We start from the raw sequence: 14099 nt of genomic DNA on the forward strand, positions 1-14099 counted from the left end.
AGCACACCAACTTAACCACTATGCCACTGGGCCGGCCCCTCAATAATATCCATTTTTAATAAATTTACTATATTAACTTTATTTCCCCCTTCTTAAATTTCTAGTTACTCAACTTATAGATACTCTTGAACATTGAGGCATCATGAACAAAGTATTTAGGCTTTTTGAACACTGAGTGCTGCATCCTTGCTGCTGTCAGCCAAGCCTTTCCACTATTCCTTCAACTGTGCCTTCTGTCACAGCCACTCAGCACATGGCAACCAAGCACACAGAAAAGTGAGCTAAGCAGGGGTAGAGGGCATCTTCAAAAGAAGTGATTCGCAAATCCTCCTTTGTGATGCCCCAGGGTTCCTCTACTTGTTTTAAGGAATGCTCTAAAATTTTCAAGAAATTCTTAAAATCATTTCACTTTTTCTCATCCTCACCATTAAAGAGCTTTGTAGACTTTTCACGGTATTTTCACTTACACTCTCTCATTTGATTCTCACAGCTATTCTCGAAGGTAGGTGTGACAGGATGATCCCTCTCTTACAGACTAAAAAATAACTCAGAAAAACTATGATTTGACCCCAAATCACAAAACCACAAAGCAGCAGAAAAAAGGCAAGAACCCAAATCCACTCTTCTTTCCCAGCCACCATGCTCTGTAACGGATCACACGCAGCACTTTAGGAACTGGCAGAAAAATCACTTTGAAATCTGTCAAACTATAGAAACGTTAATTTACTTCTGGAGCTATGAACATTCATCACGATTATGCTATGCTCTCTTTTCACCTTCTCATTCATTGATAGAATGCTCCCCCTTCTAAAAATGGGAACAGCACAGTGGTTCTCAACCGAGAGGCATTTTGACCCCTGCGGGACATTTGGCAATGTCTGCAGACATTTTTGATTGTGACTCTGGGGAGGATACTACTGGCATCTAGTGGGTAGTGGCCAGGGATGCTTCTAAACATTCTACAGCATGCAGGATAGCTCCCCACAACAAAGAATTATCCAGTCCAAAATGTAAATAGTGCTGAGGTTGAGAAACCCTGGATTAGCAGTATTTTTATTTAACCCATCTGTTTTTGTCTCTTATTTTTGTTACATAATCATAATAATGCTTTCAGAATGTAACATTTGCTGAGTACTAATGACAGGTTTGGCATAAGACTATCAGCTCTTGGTTCATCACTAATTCCACAAAATGCCCTACGCCTTAATCTTTGCTGTTTGACAATACATTGAACAGTAGTTCAAGTGACAGAGGTCACCATTACCGAGATAAATGGATCATAAAATAATTTGTCATGGTATTTATAACACTTTGCTTATAAGAATGTTGAAAATAAAGCGATGCAGATGGGGAAAGTCAGAAGCACACATTTTGATAACATGAAATGAAAATGGAAATTTGAGTCAAGGGAGTAATCTCTGACTTTTCTGTTAGGTATAGCATACATCAAAAAAATCCACAACAATGCACATCCAATCTTAAAAATGAATTTGGTTATCTTTTTATATGCTAAATTATTTCAATAAGCGTTATAACAATTAATAATACCCTCTTCACAGAGAATGCTGTCACTCTTTACCCTTACCCTCTTCACTTTCCTCACTGAAGCCTGGGCTCTCAACTCTGTTTCCTATGGACAGAGTCCAGGGTACCACCTCTGGACTTAGTTCTAGGCTTAATATGAGCCAAATAAAAGCCCTGAATCTTGGGCAGCAAGTTGCCTCAGTCATCAAGATGCCTCATAGTATCTCCCATGTGGTGTCTTGCTTCCTTAGTCTTTACCCTTTGGTGTCCTCAGACATGCTAGCACCTAAATAATGAATTAGGGACTTAGAGACTTAAATTTTTTTAGTTCACATATCCCTTTATGAATCTGATGAAAGCTATAAACCCACTCTATAGAAATGGAAATTTCCATGTTGAGAGACCATTCTCGATGAGTCTCTTGTGTTTCTTGCCAAAGAACTCTGAGTGTTCACACTTCTTACAAGTGAAGGCACCTGACGTGTTTCTTCAGGAAGCATCCGTTTAAGACTATTTGTACAGACAAAGCCTTAGAAGATAGAGATAGTGTCTCCCCCAAGAGGAAAGAGCAGGCTTGTTTACTGTCAAGTTTAACAGGATAATGTCTCACTTAGTGACAAATGTTAAGCATGCTCACTGCCTGATATAAAAGAGTTGGGTTCCCCAATCTTAGATTTTCTCCCCATGAAGTGCAGGCATCATCAGGCTCTCTGAATCACCATGCGGGAACTAGGGCTCATGGAACTGATACAAAGGCTATTACTCTGGTTACTACTATTACTATGAGAGATAAACTGTCCTTTTCTCTGATCCAGGATTCCAGTGTCTTCTGCCAGCATCCATGAATTGTAGCAGGCTGATGTATTAGCTTGCAAATAGGGTAAGAATCTCAGACCCTTCACAGTTCTTAACAATGCACACAAATAACATTATGCATCGCATTTTAACTGATGACCATTTTGTCCCCATTTCCAAATTCAGAAGGTTAAAAGCATCTATTTTTATTTCTTAGTAAACAGAATGGAATGATCATAGATTCTAATATCTGAAAGTACCTTAAAAATCACACAATATAATGCTAAGTTTATTTCAACAAGAATGTATTTGGCTAATAATAATAGTAGTAATAGAATTAATTGAGTGATTTCTATATGACAGGCACTTTGTTAGGAGCTTAAATACAACAAGTTTATTCTGACAATGACACTGATGAAGCAGCCATTATTATCCTTATTCCACAGAAGGAAACAATAGCCTATGTAAATTAAGGAAATTGGCCAAGGCTACATAACCAATCAAAGTTGGAGCCAAGATTTAGGTTCAGAGGTGGGATGTGAACTCGGCTAGTGTCCTTAACCACCTTGGTTTCCTGCCTCCTACTTTGAGCCACATTCTGTGGTACAAAGGCATGGTCCTTGCCCCTAAGGGGCTCAAGCTCTAAAGAGAGAAAGAAATTAATAAACAGATAGCTTCAACAGAATGCCAAAAGGACTTTGATGGAGTATGCAGAGGGAGGGAACCCAGCCTCCTCTGGGAGTCAGCAATAGCTTCTCAAACAAAAGGATGACTGAGATGAATCTTGAAGGATGATTAGGAGTAGGTCAGGCGAAGAAGTAGGGCTAATGCATCTCCCAATTTTATACGTGAGGAAACGCAAGGCCAGACACAAGGCCAAAGTCACATAGCTGCTTTGAAAAACGGGGTTGCAGCTTGATGGCTGACGAACTTTTACTATCCTTTGCTACCCTCAAAGATTATTCCTCACTTTTTATCAGGAAATAGGTAATGCTCAGTATTATCTAGTGTTTATATTGTTATTATTCATCTTTGACTATTTTTTTTTAAATATGAAGTCATTAGGCATTGGGCATTCAAGGAAATAATATATGAATAAAGTGTCATAAGAGTATCTCTGTGCTAAGATGGGCATAGGACATCACAAAGTATTCAGAGGGTTAATAAATCACTGGGAAATTTAAATGTCATTTTCTGTTAGACTTTATTGAAGGACTTATCACGATTATAGACAAAGTTCCAACAAGGTCAACATCAATGTTCCAAAGGCATGAGCAGGTAAGCTAAAGAGAGATCAAATAAATTGTTTAAATGTTACAGCATAGGTAGTTCTCACGAATGTCTCTGCAACCAGTCTAACTCCCATTAACATAGTTAGAAACTCTGATATGAAGAAAATTACTATAACTTCAGATATTACTCTAAGGAGCTATTGCTGTAGAATAGAAATGAAGAGATGTAGATAAATCTGCTAATGTTCATCTTATTCACATAAAGTGTGCATATAGGAACAGAAAACAGAAGCAAGAAATTTAAGGAAATCATGCCCAATAAAAAGATTTGAGTCCGGTTGCAACCCTTTCTAAGTTATGAGTATAGTATGTTCATATAAATTTTCATCGTGATTCGGTATGGTTTGGTAGACAATACTCAGAATTGGGAAGTGAGCTAACAAGCAGTATACTAATCAAAAGAGCAAAATATTACCACAATATTCCTGGTTGGCCAGACTCTGAATTTTTTAGGACAGTAACCCCACCACCACCATCATTTACATTTAGAGTCATAATACCAAAGACACTATGATGGTTGCTGGTAAAAAATGGAAATGAATATGCTGTGAATATGCCCTGTAATTGCCAGGGGTCTAGTGGAGGTAGCAATAACACACAGCTAAATAAAATATGTACTGTAGTTCATGCAACAAACATTTAGGGAGTGCCTGCTCCGAGCAAGGCCCTAAGACAGGCTGACAACTAAAGAAATCCAAGTAAGAGGTGCAAGTGAGGATTGGAACTAAGGAGAAGAAAAGGTGTTAATAGGTTCTTGCATTTCAAAGACAGTTATCTCCAGTTCTTACCTGAGCCAGGAGTGAGCAATGGGGACAGAGTACCAAGATCCAGGCAGCCCAGGATCAGGATCACTGACATCAATATTATCAATAGTATTCAATCTTATCAAAATGAAGGATTATTTTAGTGGTGAAAATAACTGGATATTGTTCAACAGAATTTGACTAAAAAGGAAACTAATACTTGAGGGTTAATTACTTCAAAAACCACCTAAAGTTACATCAATAAAATTTGGCCTCGGATTTTTTTTTAAATACTCAGAATCATACTTAGGATACTGTATTAATTTTTTTAAAATCCCTACTCATGTGGCAAATGCTTTTTAATATATAAAGAATACCTGAGGATATGGTTTATTCATCACAGTTTTAAACCAATATAAGGATCATTAGATATGTAGCTTTTATCCAACTGTCTCAAAATGTGTCCTCATTAGAAGATACAAGCTTTGTGATGCCTGAAACTTATATGACTTGGGATGCCCTCTTTAAAGAAATAAAAAAGTATGACCTCTTCATATCAACCATAATTTCATGGAAAGAATTTTATGTAGGGAGTACATAAATTTTACACAGGGAATTTCATAGAGAGACTTATAGATACAAGAGAAAGATAATTGAATCTTTCCAATAGCATGGTTGATAGAATTTTGTTGTTCTCCTTGTTGTTATAGATAGTTGAGGAAAGCTTCTTTCATCTTTACAACTTGTTTTTGGTAAGGTCATGCAAAATTTTCAGACTGTATTAAATCTGGGAAAGCCTTTATTAAATTTCTTTTGAGATATAGGATTTGGAAGAATTTTCCACAGACTAGCTTTTGGCTCCATACATTCAAACCCAGTTACTCTTCTACTACCTACATACTTCCAGCGCCTGGTGACAAAGGAGGTGTTCATAACATAGTGTGACTCCTGTCCTGAAACTTGCAGGCGCACTGTCAGGTGAGCCAGCAGTAGGATCATTCTTAGGAGCCATGCCCTTCCTGGGACAGCTACCAATAAGATGTCCAAAGATGAAAGTGACCGTGGATGATGTAAATATATCCCTCTCAACCTAAACTAAGCGTCTCTTCAAATCAGTGTTCCTTTACATGACCCCCCAAATGCCCACATCACTCCACTACTATAGGTAAAAGTGAAATGTGATGGAGGGGAAGTTGAAATACAAATAGATAGTGACACTAATCATTTTGCAAATTTAACAAAAACATACATCCAGGTAATCCCTTTACGAGGACCCAACCAGGGCCAAGGTGGACTTAAGCTTCACTCATTTCAAGGTAAACCTGGTCCTCATCAAAGCTTTTTATTTATTGTGACCTTAAACTTCGACCATTGCACTGGACATCAGTTAACATAAACTATTATGTTCTGTAAATCTATTATAACAATTCTTTTAAAACTTACATGGCTATGGCTGTATCTACAAAATGAATCTTCAGCACAATGGACAAATACCTCTGGATACACTATCAGAGACGGAAGAAGGGTATGAACGCATCAAAGACTGCTGAGTGGCAAGAAGATTAAAACAATTATGAGCCAAAAAAAATTAAGGAAAAAGAAACTTCATGGATCGTGTAATTTAGAGACATAACATTAATATTCCAGAAGGTGGGCATTTGTATACCAAAATCAGCACTGGCAGGACTATGAAGATTTACTAATTTCCCACTTTCATTCTAATTTTTTCAAGCCAAGGGGAGTACTATCACCACCCTGCTCACACAGCATATTCATGCCAGTTCCTGAAAACTGAATTATATCTTTCCACTTTACCATTAGAACTGGGTTGTTTAGATGAGTTCTTTAATGTGCCTCTTCCCAAACTGGTATAAATTATCAAATCTACTTTCTTTCTTTTGATTGTCTTGCACGTGTCTAGTGAAATAAATCACCATGACACAAGAAAAAACAGTAACAGAACACAAACAACTACATTAAATAGTAACGTGCCATTTTAAACATTATTCTGACAACCTTAAGTCCTGCAAAAAAAAGAAGACACGTAAGTTGCTCCTGTAAAAGCATCAGAAATACATGCATTTGTAACCGTACATTCAAAAGCTAAACAAAATTCGGATGTAGGGACCCCTCAGAATTTGATCAAATGTATCCATCTGTTCGCCTTCATGTAAATAATGCTCACACAACCAGTGCTGGGACCTCTTCTAGGACAGGCCCTGAGACTTTCATTACATCTGTCACTTCCCCTGTTTACAGCTGCCTCATCGTCACTCATCGGGTTTTCTTCCTAAACACTCAAACAGCATCCTCAGGAAAGAGCACTGGGAAAAAGCTATTTCTATATTTCTCCCCTCTCTACCTGATTTCTGCCTCAGTAACTAATATTAATATCCAACGTAACACACTCTTCATGGAAGCATGGAAACACTTCAAGAAAGCCCTTTGGTTTCCCATTCCTGCTTCTTGAACCCCGAGGGCACTATTTCATAAGCAAGTGTGAACACCTCCAAGCAAGTGCTCACACTCTGGGAAGCAGAGTTCCTTTCACACTTTCTGCCTCTCACACATGGCACATGAAATGGAGTCATCAAAATGCACAGGATCCAACCATCTTAAACAGTCTACACTATTGACGCCTCTGACAAAATCTCTAAGGGGGAAACAACAGTACACTTTAATCTTTATCTGTGGATGGATTAGATTGTTTCAGTGGCTGCATGTTACTGAAGGCAACCGTGTTCCCCTAAAAACGAAGTGTACTTCCTGCACACAAAGAAGCTCTGAGCAGAGCTGACAGACGGATGAAGCAGGCGGCGGTCAAGTTAGGGAAATTTAATCTATGGAACCTGAAGAAGGCATTGCTGTTGGTCTTCAACCGGCCTATCACTGCATTTTCTGTGCTCTTTCCTCTTCAAGAAAACATGCCAAGTCTTAATATCTACAAAAGGTAAAATATGGATTTCCAATGATACAATGTAGCATGGGGAACAGCCAAGTATCCCCAAGTTTGCAGGAATTTTTACATTTAGTAATGATAAATCTCCTCCAAGGTTTAGCACAGATATATTTAATCATATATATACACACACACATATATGTGTGTACACATATAGATATATACATATTCACATATATACATATGTGTACATACATGTGTATATATATGTGACTTTATACATATATATGTGAATTTATACTATAAATTATAAAAAATTACACTATAAATTATAGCTATAAAACTATATATACATATATAGGTGAATTTATAAATAAAATAAATTATACATATATAAGAGAGACAAACACATTTATATTTAGTTTCTTTTATTGGCAGCAATTTTTTTCTTATTAATTACTCTCTTTATTGCTGGAGGACCTTAGACCTTAGTACTCTCCTCTAGAACAGACTAACTTTTCCTCCAATTCCCTCTCATTTAAGTACACTTATCTATTCAAAGTCTTTGTTGCAACATAGAAAATGAAGTGGGGGAATGACACATGGACTGGCTATTTCAGACACCTCCAAACACGTAAACCCTGAATTTTAAAACTGCACGCATGGTGTATTTAGTCTGAAGAAACTTGAAGGGAAAATGTGTGAACACGAAACTCCTTGCTCGGCATCATTTGTGGTCCCTAAAGCATATTTTGCTCCGTGAAACTTACACCGTTTTTTACGTGGTATTTCTCATTTGGTGCATCTAGTATGCTGCCTTTAGAATGTGAATCAAGACCTGTGTATGATATCAAGAAGAATGATTTTGTTAAAGAACATTAAATATAAACTTCCTTTTACTAAGTGAATTATTTTGGAATATGTCTCCTCTTTGAAATCTGAGCCACTCCTGAAAAGAATAAGAAAAATTAAATCTGAGAAATAACATACAGTAAGATAGTGCTGGAAAAACTGCATAATATCTGCCACTAGAACACCAAATAAAAACTTATCTGAGACTCCATCACAGGACATTTAGCTTCCAAATTAGCAGAAATATCTCCTTATAAGCTGATATTATTTCATTAAGATATGATCATCAAAATTCACCTGCCTCATCTCTTTTCATGAATTTTTCAGTGGCAATGATGCACAATAACTTAATGGGGAAAGCAACAGTTTCCACATGATTGTGAGACCTCCTCACTGATAAATTAAGAAACTCATAAACATGTGAGGCTATATTACACTGAAGACACAGCCCCTTCTAGCGTCCTTCTCCAAACCTTTGTGTCCTTGGTCAGGACATGTGAATTGTGGACAGACCCAGCCATGGTTTACAATAATCGGGTCCCAGACCAGTGCTTTTCATGCTAGTTTCTCCTTTCACCTTTGACACAGGTATCAGTTCTAAGCACGACCTGGATATTTAAATATAATGTCAAACTCATGAATAAGTAAGAAAAATATCTTTTGAAGATTCGAGAAGCAACAGTTGTGGCATTCTCATCGTGATTTTTGATGATCCAACTTTCTGACAGTAGAAACCATGTAAAATGACAGGGCAGTAAAAGCAACATGAAATCACTCTCCTATGCAACCAACATGTTCTTTAGATTTCTTTTCCTAACTAAGGCATTATCACTTCACAGTTTTAGAAGGCAAATCTGTACTCATCAGATATTGTGATCTTAAGAAGGAAGAGTCTGAAAAATGCTAAACCTTTTTATTTCTTAGATAGTATAATTTCTGCCACCTGGACACCCCATACACCCCACATGGGCCTCGACAGACAGACAGACAGACAAACAAACAAATAGACACCAACAGGCCCTGCTGTTAATTTCCAATCCAGTCATCACCCTAACTGCCAGACGCTGCACTGAATTAATGATTTTTTATATTTAACAGTCACAGACATAAAGGTAGTTATGCAAAGTGGTTTACAGTTTTAACTTAGACGAGACCAAAATATAGTTTCGATTCTTGCTATTCATCTGCTTAAGTTTCTTCCTTGTAATTAAATTGTGGAGCCAACCTATAATTCGGTCAAAATTTTGAACAGTGACTGATGCTTATTACCAAGGAGGCTTACCTAACAAGAGGCCTATTTCAGAGGACAGCACTTATGGTTTTTAAATCACTGGGCCTTTCCATTCGAAATAATCAGGGCTGAGCTTCATCTTCTGGAGTTTTCCCATTCTCAAAGGGCGTTTTTCTTCCTTTCCAATAAAACAAGCTGTTCTTTCCTTTCTCCACCTATCGCGAGCTAAAAAGCAGCCCAAGGCTGAAGCACGAGTATATGGAAATGGGGTTTCATTAACTACTCCAGGTGACCCACAAGCTCAATTAACCAAAATAGGTAAAATCTCAACATGCTCTCTTAAACATTGCTAAAGCTACAGTCTTGCTTAAAATAATGAACAGATCCTTCATAGCAAGCAAATGACTCAACAAGCCAAGAAGGTATGACTCCTTTTAAGATCGTCTTTTGTATTCTCACTGCATTCCCAGGCCTTCAGGTCAGGGCAAGGAACTTCTGGAAGCACAGCACTGTGGAAATGCAGCGTCTGTGGGGCTGGAACGGGTGTGACTGCTCAGAACATTTTCCTAAGGAAACGCATTGCACAAGGCCATAGAGTCCCAGCGGCTAGCTAGTAACTGGCAGTGTCTGCTTGGCAGGGGTAACGGTACTCCTTCTCAGAGTACCACAGAGGTACTGCTCAGCCAGCTTCCACTGTCCTCGCCCTTTTCCACTATCTCCTATGTCCTTCAAGTTCTCACTTCCATGTGGATTTTGGATGACAAACTTGAATGTATATGCATGTTAATTGCCAATGACAAGCCATGAACCATCCCCCAATAAACATAACTCCTGTTTTCAAAATGACAATTGCTTCAATAGCGGCAATTTTAAGTTAAAAGAAAGTGGATTTGAAAAGATCTTATAAAACCTTATCAAAGTTCCGTTCCAATTACAAGTCTATTAAAATGCATATGTATTCTTACTATTTAAAAAATAGCATCAAGATATTTTATTCCATGGAAGTAATAAAGTATAAAATTAGCTATGTAGACATGTTACATTCCAATATTCTGTAGTTGTACTGGTAACAACAGTGTTAACGGCACCTGTGGAGCAGTTGCGATGTGTTACACATTATTTCTAGTAGTTCATGTGTAGTTTCTTCATTTAAATCTCAGAAAAATACTGAGGGAAATGCTTTGATTCACCCATTTTTTATTACCCCACACAAAGAGGAACAATGTTAACCTTAGTGTTTCTGGTGCGTCTTTATCCTCTTGTGTTATTTCCAGTGTCCTCCCACCCCTGGTCCTGGAGGAAATCACATTTTGATGAAGGGCCTGAATAGCTTGGACTCTCAATTCCTCTATAATATGAAAGAATATTTAGCAGTTTAAAACATGCTTTATACTTGAGGTTAAACCTCTAACTTCACATGTCAGAATAAGTAGAAAAAAACAGAACGAAGTCTGAAAGAATGAAGGTGTATACCAGGTATCTCTCATTCTTGGTATTCAGCCAGGTGAGAATCTCCTATTTTACGTATTTTCCCTTTGTAGCTGCAAGTGCTTATATCTGGGTACATATAAAGCCTTAGAGATTATAACCTATTTATGCAGGAGTTCACGTTTTACAACTTATTGTCTATTATTTAAAAGATTTAAATTTTCTGCACCGTGTCTCCAAATCTCCAGAGAAAAGAGGCTATATAAATTCAAAATAAACAAATACTAGACAGTTTATGTACTAGCACTTTTGATTTTTCTGATATGTCTTCCCTATTGGCTCATGGACATGAATTCATTTAATAAATTAATTTCAGACAAACAAAACTAATTTATCCCTAGTGAATGTCACTGTTTCCTACTCTGCCAACAAAGTGCACCAAAGTTCTGCCTCAAACAAAGGTTTACTTTTAATGGCAAAAATTTATCTCCTCGCTTATCATCTTCGCCTACACTTGATTTGATGACCCTTATCCTGCTTTCTCTGAGGTATGTAATTTGCTAAGACTAAAGAGGGCATAACAACTCACCATTTTCCCAAGACAATCTCAAAGGTAAATACAATTCCAGAGGCATTTTCCTAAAGGAACAAACAGAAGGATGAACTTTTCCTCATGAACTTCAGCGAAAAGGAAACAATGCTAGAATTTAGAGAATACGTGAAAACCAAGTAAAACACTGCTGTTGTCAGCAATTTCAAACTTACTTTAAAAGAACTTTTTCAAAAGCCGCAATGCTGTATCTTTAAAGGTGGACAGAATTCTGAGACTGAAATCCTGCCAGTGGTAACTTCTCGGTTCAGAAAAATAGAAAAACGTGACAGAAAGGGAAAAACCTCAGGAAAGATGGAGGGGAGACCCTACAGAAAATAATTAAAGTATACTGGAATTCAGATATATCTGCATTAACTATACACGTTAGTTAGCTTCAGGAAGCCTTAAAAATGGTGTTAAATGCACCATCTGGAATCTTGTTAAATGAACTTTTACCTGATGGTTAGTGGCAATTTATTACTAAACACAAGAGAGACGTGTGAGCTATTTTGGACCCAAATAGGACATTATCCTTGCAACAAGACCAATATTCACTAAGCAACATATCCACTGAGCAGTAAAACAGGCCACTGAAATGGCGGTACAGAGCCTCTAAGCATAATGGATTTCAGTCTGTGAACCAAGAGACTTAGTATTCCTTCTGTTAATTTCTCCTCACAACTTCTTTCTTCCAGGAAGCCGTCCAGTAACAGTTCTTCCAAAACTATAATCTTTCTTCCACTTTCATACTTTGTATCTTAAAAACAGTACATTACCTATTCACATAGCCCCAAATCCCTGGGTAACTGATCGTCTACATGTTATCACAAGTTGTGAGAACCCAGTGTTGGAATTTTAATGCTGGTGGGAATCAAGCACTCATTCTTGTAAATTTCTTTCTGTTATATACCATCCTGTCTCTGTGCATATTTTATATATACGTACATTAACTAAAATTTAATCTGCATTTATCTAGAACGCTGACGTCCATCTTTCCAACGATCCTTGGATTGCCTTATAAAGAAAATGCTCCTCCTCCACCACTGTCCCTGCAAAATGCCAGGAGTAACCAAACTCCAGGGTCTCCAGACTCTTAGCTCTACCCTCAGGTTGCCTCCATGCTCCAAGCCATGAGCCAGCAGCTGCCATCACCCTCTCCCACGTGAAAGACCCAGAGACAAGAAACCTGCCATCTCTGCTTCCTAATTTGCCCCCAACTGAATGCATCAAGTCCCCATTGATCTTGACACTCTAATGCAAATATCAGCTATTGAAAAAAGTATTCCACTTCAAGAGGCAATTTAATTCTCCCAGACCTATTCCACTTCGTACTGAAATGCCATGACAGCTGTCTTAAAAAGTTGCCCAAAATGCCTTAAGTGTCTGGATTATTCACGGAAAGCATCAATCTCAGTGAATATCGCTTAAAATAACCATGAATATATCTTATGATAATGATGAATGTATCATAGTATATATTATATATAACCATGAATCTATCTTATGATATCTTATGATCTATTATGATAATCATGAATTATGCACATTTCACATCTCCACAATTAAGTAAAAGAGCAGGGGCCAAAATGTAATTTTGTAGAAAGTTTCCAGCAATGCTAGAACAATTAGCTGGTTAATAAAATATTGCTATAAAGCACAGCAAGAAAAATATTCCAAATTCTTCAGCTCCTTATTACAGTTTCTAACAATGTATGGTTCTGACCGAAACACATTTACTGCTGAAGTTACTCTTTTCCTGTTATTTTTTAAACCAGAATGAGTAAGCACACGTACACTTGTGCAGTCCTGGGTGGAAGATGGAGGAACGCTCATTTTTCTGTCTCTGGCTACAAGAAATTGATAAGCCATGCAGATATCAGGGATAAAATGACTGTGATGGAAGCTGATTTTAACACATCGAAAATGTTTTTCCTCACTGCTGTTCTTTGGGCAATATATATCAACTGGATCCATTTTGGTAAAACAAGAAGCTAGAGTAATTTTGCTTTAAATTACATACATACAATTTAGTCATATTCGCACACATGAATATACATGCATAAAGTCTTCATAAAAATCTCAATAACTTTAGCATTATTGAGTTTTTTCTCTGTTTCCCTTTCTTACTTCAGTCAAAAAATAAAATATTAAAATCCAACTGGTAGAAAGTTATCATCTTTTGTCATAGTTCCATCCAGATGCAAAAGGATTCAGAGATGTCATATCCTCTAAGATATTTCTATATTATATATATGCATTCCCATTCTTTCTCGCCTCCCTCTCTCTCTGTCTCTCTCACACATACACTCACGTACATATTCCTACAAATGTATCACCATAAGGTTTATTTGATTAAAAGAAGATATGGCAGAATAATAACGTGAATATTGATGTGAATTTAGCATCACTTTAGATTTATCTGTGAATATCTTAATTTCCTGGACTGCTGAATATATCTTCAAAGGCCCATGAAAATAGTTTTACACAAGTACTTTTCCCTACAATTTGTACTAGAGACACTTTGTAAGTAAGGACTTGGAAAATGTTTTCAAAGAGCTTCAAAGTGTTGCTTCTTTTCTTACAAAACATGAGAAAAGCAGGTTCCAAAACAGTATAAATAGGGATAGGTCATATGGAGCTTGAAAATTTTTTCTAAGCACTACAGGGTCCCAGGCCATTGATGTAGTTAAGAGAATTTCCTCAGGGTATCAGAAAAGAGGCACTGCTAACTCTGCTAAGAGTT

General features: G+C 37.3%; 1 protein-coding gene across 15 annotated transcripts in view; it reads right to left on the bottom strand.

Moving 5' to 3' along the window:
* Nucleotides 1–14099, bottom strand: part of SOX5 (SRY-box transcription factor 5) — a 951808-nt gene that overhangs the window by 711069 nt on the left and 226640 nt on the right. For 2 of the 15 annotated variants that reach the window (XM_070494054.1, XM_070494049.1), the window contains exon 2: nt 11354–11403. The exons of 12 other annotated variants lie outside the window; for them this stretch is intronic. The gene's annotated coding sequence lies outside the window, so the exon portion shown is untranslated. Of the gene's footprint in view, nt 1–11353; nt 12869–14099 lie in introns of those variants that run through there. One more of the 15 variants, XM_070494056.1, reaches the window with a different exon arrangement.

This window comes from Equus asinus, chromosome 22 (assembly GCF_041296235.1).
Source record: "Equus asinus isolate D_3611 breed Donkey chromosome 22, EquAss-T2T_v2, whole genome shotgun sequence".
Classification (NCBI taxonomy): domain Eukaryota; kingdom Metazoa; phylum Chordata; class Mammalia; order Perissodactyla; family Equidae; genus Equus; species Equus asinus.